This window comes from Schistocerca gregaria, chromosome 3 (assembly GCF_023897955.1).
Source record: "Schistocerca gregaria isolate iqSchGreg1 chromosome 3, iqSchGreg1.2, whole genome shotgun sequence".
NCBI classification, from domain to species: domain Eukaryota; kingdom Metazoa; phylum Arthropoda; class Insecta; order Orthoptera; family Acrididae; genus Schistocerca; species Schistocerca gregaria.
This window is the reverse complement of record NC_064922.1, coordinates 109,948,714-109,956,422: the sequence shown is the minus strand read 5'-3', so window position 1 is coordinate 109,956,422 and position 7,709 is coordinate 109,948,714. Positions and strand designations below refer to the sequence as shown.

General features: G+C 43.1%; 1 pseudogene; it reads right to left on the bottom strand.

The window, feature by feature from the left end:
- Positions 1-938: 938 nt before the first annotated feature.
- LOC126356688 (5S ribosomal RNA) lies at positions 939-1,056 on the bottom strand (annotated as a pseudogene).
- Between the last annotated feature and the right edge of the window lie 6,653 nt (positions 1,057-7,709).

Below are 7,709 nucleotides of genomic sequence, written 5' to 3'. Positions count from 1 at the left end.
CTACCCTTCATTCGATCCCTGCGAAACCCTACATTTCAGCAGGCTAATGCACGACCGCATGTTGCAGGTCCTGTACGGGCCTTTCTGGATACAGAAAATGTTCGACTGCTTCCGTGGCCAGCACATCCTCCAGATCTCTCACCAACTGAAAACGTCTGGTCAATGGTGGTCCAGCAACTGGCTCTTCACAATACGCCAGTCACTACTCTTGAGGAACTGTGGTATCGTGTTGAAGCTGCATGGACAGCTGTACCTGTACACGCCATCCAAGCTCTGTCTGACTCAATTCCCAGCCATATCAAGGCCGTTATTACTGCCAGAGGTGGTTGTTCTGGGTACGGAATTCTCATTATCTATGCACCCAACTTGCGTGAAAAGGTAATCACATGTCAGTTCTAGTATAATATATTTGTCCAATGAATACCCGTTTATCATCTGCATTTCTTCTTGGTGTAGCAATTTTAATGGCCAGTAGTGTATTTAATCGTTCGGCTAAGGTTCCCCGACGGGCAGAACGTTCGCCGGTGACGGTCTTTCAATTTTGACCCGACTGCTTCGACCTGCAGTCGATGAGGATGATCGGATGATGATGAGGACAGTCCCTGGGTGGAAAAAATTCCCCGACCCTGCCTGGAGTCGAACCCGGGCCCAGAGGACTGATAATCCGTCACCCTTACCATTCAGCTACCGTCCTAACAGAAGATCATACAGAAGAACAGAGGACTAAAAACTCCTCCCGAATAGGTCATGAAGGCCCAACGGTACCGACTGGCCGCCGTGTCATCCTCAGGCCATAGGTGTAACTGCATGCGGATATGGAGGGGCATGTGGTGAGCACACCGCTCTCCCGGCCGTATGTCAGTTTCCGGGACTGGGGCTACTATTTCCCAATCAAGTAGCTCCTCAGTTCGCCTCACAAGGGCTGAGTGCACCCCGCTTGCCAACAGCGCTCGGTAGACCGGATGGTCACCCATCCAAGTACTAGCCCAGCCTGGCAGTGCTTAACTTCGGAGATCTGACGGGAACCGGAGTTAGCACTGCGGCAAAGCCGTTGGCCAACGAAGGACCATCTGTGCGGAATTTTTATCGTGCGTTACGACGCTGATCGTGATAATTTTTTTTTCGAACATCGTCACGGTCGATGATACATGGGTTAATCACTTCGAACGGAAACAAAACGGAAATCTCTGGAGTGGCGCAACACCATTTCTCCCCCGAAGAAAAAGTTCAAAGCCACATCCTCAAACGGTAATGCCACGGCGACAGGTTTCTGGGATTCTGAAGGGGTTATTCTGTTTGATGTTTTCTCTTAAGCCGCAACGAACAATTCTTACGTGTACCGTGCTACCCTCAGGAAACTGAAGAAAGGACTTCGGTGTGTTCGTCCCCGCTGAAATGCAAACGAACTTCTTGTCGTCCATGACAACACAAAGCCTCACACAAGTCTGCACACCCGAAAGGAGCGCACAAAACTTCATTGGACTGTTCATCCTCATCCACACTACAGACCAGATCTCGCACCTTCCGTGTTCAGACATAATGACCTTTCTAGACTCTTGAGAATCTCATCTGCACGGTTTTAGGAAACTGCGGTCATGCGAGACATAGCTGGCCCTCTTTGTGCATGATACAGAACAGGCTCTAGATACCGGCTCCCAGGTTGATACCATATTGCTCGACTTTCGAAAGGCATTCGACTAAGTTCCGCACTGTCTCTTGCTCCAAAAAGTGCGCGCTTACGGTCTATCCGGTGACATATGCGGTTGCATAGAAAGTTTTCTAACAGACCGAGAGCAGTATGTCGTCGTGAATGGGGTGACTTCAACAGAAACAAGCGCAACTTCAGGTGTGCCCCAGGACAGTGTAATAGGTCCGCTGCTTTTTGCGATTTACATAAACGACCTGGTTGATGGTATTGACAGCGGCATTAGAATGTTTGCCGATGATGCTGTAGTCCACAGGAAAGTAGTATCACACGAAAGTTGTGAAAAAATCAATGAGGATCTGCAGAAAATAAATGCGTGGTGTAATAACTGGCAGTTATCTCTCAATATTAGTAAGTGTAACCTACTGCGTATAACACATCGAAAATCCTCATTAATGTAAGAGTACAAAATAAATGCCCAGTCTTTGGAAGTGGACTATTGGAAATGATCTCAAATGGAACGATCAGGTTACAAAAGTAATAGGTAAGGCGAACTCTAGATTGCGGTTTATTGGTAGATTCTTGAAGCGATGCAGTCTGCCAACAAAGGAAATTGCTTACAATACGTTAGTTCGTGCCAGTCTTAGAGTATTGTTCGTCTGTATGGGACCATTACCAGTTGGGTCTGATTCAAAAGATTGAGAAGGTCCAAAGAAGAGCCGCAAGATTCGTGACTGGTACAGTTAACCATCGCGTGAGCGTTACAAATCTCATAGAATGTTTGAAGTGGAACACACTTGCAGATAGACGACGCGCTAAACGGAAGGGGCTGCTCACTAAATTCCGAAATCCGATGTTCGCCGAGGACGTAGAGCACATATTATTACCACCTACTTCCAAATTGCGCAATATGCACCATTCAAAGATAAGGGAAATTAGAGCTCGTACTGAGGAGTTCACACAGTCGTTTTCCCCTCGAGCGATCCGCATGTGGAACAGAGGAGGGAAATATGACTTTGGCGCATATTGTGCCCTATGCCATACACCGCTTGGAGGCAGTGGAGTATATATGTAGATGTAGATGTAGAAAGAAGGATGCACTCTGCGAGAAGCAGGTCGTGGGTAATGGGGAGGTTATTGATGCAGTACAAGATTGGCTCGGACCTCGACCACTAGAGTGGTACACTGCGGGCATAGAGGCCCTCCCAGTTAGGTGGTTGAAGGCAGTCACACTGAAAGGAGATTATGTTCAAAAATGGGGTTTTGTAGTCAAAAGAGTAGGTATTAATATGGTGTTTTGGAATCCCGAATAAAACCAATCCTGCTTTCGGAAAAAAAGTGTTGTATAATTCAATCAATACCCCTTATAGCTGAACCTTCCAAGAGTTTACTGTACTGTACTGTGTATCAGTACATAACTGAGTCGGTACGCCGTTAGCAGTCAGGAGTGCAGAATGCCCCTCCTAAGAACTGTCAGAGCCATTTTCCCTGATGTTTCGGTGTACAGCGTGTTTATTTTAACTGAAGACATTGAAATATCTCGAGAACTGAACATCGGATAAAAAAAAGTAATAATTACAATTTGTTTGTCTCGGAGGGGGACATCCAACGATTATTACTCACGACTCGCCATTCCACCCAGAGCGTGGGTGACGTGGCCAACTTTGAAATCTTCAATGGGAACCCCCGTTTTTTGTTGCAGATTAAGATTCTACTGCAAAATCTACATATGTTTTGTCTTAAGCATTCTCTTCATTTCGGCAGACATAGCGCTGTAATGGGAGGAATAGAAATGGGTAAAAATCGTAATTTACGACGTGCTACTCAGCGGCCCTTGAATATCCAGTGGCACGTGGGACTACACCTCCATGCTGCGAGAGTATGGAAGGCCAATATTTCATAACTTCTTATCGGAAACTCCATTCGCGACGTTGTAATCCTCTAACATATCGAACAGGGCACTACTCGACGCGCCACCATGGCCGTGTAACGAACTATGACGTACCATAACAGGCAGTACACTGCGAACGTTGCTCACGTATTGTGCAGACATAGAACAAATAGCGGTTCTAAACATTACAATACCTGCGCAGTGTTCATTGCCTGCACACCTACCTAGCGTTTGGAGAGCTGACATGACGACGAATGTTACAGCCACAGAAGAAAAAACTGAAATGATCCGGATTTATCGATACAGTCCCTTTTGATATGTTACGCTGTATGATGCAAATATTTTCAATTTAAATGTTTTGACAACGGCCACACCTACAAATACACACACACACACACACACACACACACACACACACACACACACACACACATTTTTAATTTTTGCCTTATACAATGGTTTTCATTGTCTCAGAAACAAAAAACTGAAATAATCCCAATCCCCCATTTCCGACCACGGTTTTCAGGAGGTTTCCCTTGGTTATCAGGCAAATGGCAGAACAACAGTACGTCCCCTCGCAGTTATGCCCCACTGGGAACCCCCTGCCCCGTTCCCATCCCACTGAGGAATGTAGTCATAAAGAACAAACCCCTACCGTAAAACACCTGCTCAGGTCTAATGAGTAGGAACGAAAAATGAGAACCAAAATTAAATGTTAGATTTTTGACAACTTAGACACCTTCCTTTAATTAATAAGTTAAGTTTACAGAACTACAGAGTCAGCGATGCACTCTCAGTGCCAACTTTTTCAGTATTTGCGTAATAGAAAACTAACAGGTCAGAAAACATGCTGCCTCTAAAGACTGTACTGTCCTGTCCTTTAACACGTGACATAGGAGGTTAATTACTCGTGCTTAGTGGTAGATGTCTTTAGCGCAGGCAATTGTCACTGTTTACTTTTATTCCAAACAGTTACGCTACCATTGTGTCTATAACAAAACAGTGCAGATGTTGTTCAAGTACATGTCCTTTTAGTTCAACATTTACTTCTTCAGTTCAGTTGTATTTGTTTTTAGGGTACCATCATTCATCATCAAGAATGTCCCTCAACTTCCACACCCTTCATAAGCCTCGCGACATCAAATATTAACGTTCACCAATATGTAACACACGTCAGCAATGTTTCCAACGATTTCGACAACAGTATTTGCAAATAACAACAAACATTTAGAAATCTAAGAACTATTTCTAATTCCATAATAGAGTTTGAAGGGAAGAGTAGTAGAAGAAATTAAGAATTTCTTGTACAGTAGGCTCTCTCTCTCTCACTCTCTCTCTCTCTCTCTCTCTCTCTCTCTCTCTCTCTCTCTCTCTCTCTCTCTCTCCCCCCCCCCCACCCCCACCACCACCACATACACATATAATCAAAATTTCACTCAGCGCTTACGATGAAGATATTCACAAGTGAAATACAACTTCGACGTTTATGAATAAATTCAAGAGAGAATTACAGAAGATTTTTCCATCTTAACTAGTCATTCCATATAACTCTAGTTCTCCACAACAAGAGTTATATAAGTCAGAGGCACGTCTATTGGTTCTGTTTCATGGACAATTTCATCTGTAACATTACAGTGTAAATCCCATAGTTAATGCTCTCCCAGCTCCTGCTGTTTAACAGTTTGCAGACATACTACACTATTTGACATAAATTTTAACAGAAACGGAAAGCCACATGGGTGACAAATGAAAAAGGAAGCGTGGTATTCAAGAACTATTAGCAAAACCCAGAGTGGAAAGATGTACACAATATACCTGATGTGAATAGAAAAAAACATCTGTACCAGCTTCATAACCTGTCTTGGAAATCGTTACCATAAATATTATATCAGTAATGACGCAACTACAAGGTGTTAAAATTAATATTTGGTTACTAGGAATATGAGCACTGGTCGTCGTGTGCACCTGTCGATTTACCTTCCGCATGGTGGAACAATGGACGGTCGGTATGGCTCACCATTCACCTTGGGGAGATCGCACACTGCCGTGCTACGTTCCTAGCAAAACCTGAGAGGATTAACTTGGGGAGTACAGTTAAAGGCTCAAATGTGAATAGGAGGTGTACATGGATCTGGCTATGAATATTAGCGTACAGTGAGGCACTAAATGGACCTAAGGCTGACTGTATCGAGCACTTCACTTCACGCACACAAAAAAGAAGGAAAAATATCCAGTGTAGTTGAATTTATTATATAATTCACGAAAAATTTTTTAAGTTCGATCTGGCCCACATGAAACTGAAATATAGTTTCAGCATTCATTTACTAATGATCCTGAAAGTACCAAGTCCAATTTTTTTCAATTTTACGATCATTGAAGGATTCCTTCTAATTATCTGCAGTGCTCCTATAAAACGTTAGACTCCGTAAATGTGATGCATTCAAATATTACAAGTCCCGTAGAAGCACTGATGCTCAGAATTCTAGACTCTAAAACGTTACGGTCGATAGAAAAAAAAAACAATCATACCTTGTTACGCTTTCAAGCCACACAAACTACGGTTTCTAATGTTATACTTAGTAGTCACGCTGGCTACCACTTTTGTAGGAATTTTCATTTTGTTTTCAGTGGTGCGCCCAAGTTTATCATGTATCACTTAGCCATAATGACGTTAATTAGACTCATATTTTTCGAATGTTACTTCTTTATTATAAATCTCAGAATCTACTGGTTTAACTTAACTGGTCTTGATTTTTTTTTTTTAATGGCTAAATGGCTCTGAGCACTATGGGACTTAACTTCCGAGGTCATCAGTCCCCTAGAGCTTAGAACTACTTAAACCTAACCAACCTAAGGACATCACACACATACATGCCCGAGGTAGGATTCGAACCTGCGACCGTAGCAGCAGCGCGGTTCCAAACTTTACCGCCTAGAACCGCTCGGCCTCCCCGGCCGGCCTTTTTAAATGTTTGCTATCTTATGTCTACACATCATCTGTGTTTACTTATATCATTAAATTATTCGACCAAACGAATAAGTATTTGGCAAGCATTACTACAGAGTTTGGTGGCGTTTGACGTATGCCGTCTTGAGTTCTGTTGTAAACTCTATACCGTTGTTATTAACTTTCAGAGAAATGCCAAATTCGTTTATCTTTGCAATAGGGGTAAATCAGCTAAAACTTGCACCTCATACATTGAGGAAATGGATAATGCTATTTATGTGCCGTTTTCGCAAAATGAAGTGGTAGTCAGAGGATCGTATAGGTAATCAATAAACAGATTATAATAATACTTAGAAAGGATACCTCTGTGCAAACATACACTTTCTGAAATGGAACAATGCCTATTGACATTAACAGACTAAATGTAGGGATGTAGGGTAAATGATAATGTCAGTGTTGTTTGTCGCAGGGTTTTAGCGCTAGTCGTTAACGAGATACCGTATCTTGAAAGGTTTACTCACCGACACTTGTTTGTGCCATTCAGCCTGAGTAATTGCTAGGTACCATGTTGTAATCTTTGCTTACTGAGTGCTTCTGTGTTCCTTCAGTGCATTGTGGCTTGCTAGACAATGTGTGACAGACCAAACGGTAGGTTGTGAATGGACGAAGGAATTTACTACCGCAGATAAAGCCGACAAGCTCACGTTATGTGGAGAGAGTAGGAAGAATACAGTTCGTTCATGTACATTGTATGAGCCAAGATATGCCAACGGGCGTCAAACCACGTCGGCATTTTTTTTTATCAAACTCTTAAACCAGTGATGTGAAAGTGGTCGTGTAAAAAGTAGATGTCGTAAGAGAACGAAACAAGTGACGATAGGAGAGGGAGAAATTAATGTTGTTGCTACTGTTGCAGTTGATCCGCACGTTAGCTTCTGCGCAATCGCACAAGGAAAGGGCATGAGTCGAGCAACTGTCTTGCGCATTCTCCATCGAGATGGGTTCCGTCCCTATCACATCTCACTCTATCAAGAGCTGCATGGAAACGATTATGAGAATTGTAAGCTGAGCATTAAGAGAGGATACTTCAGATGTATATCTCGTATTTTGTTTAGTGATGAAGCCACATTTATCAATCATGGTCAGGTAAACCGCTAAAACATGCTCTATTGGTCTGTTGCCAGTCCAGCGGAGAGTCAGCGCTCATGGAGTGTAAACGTGTGGTG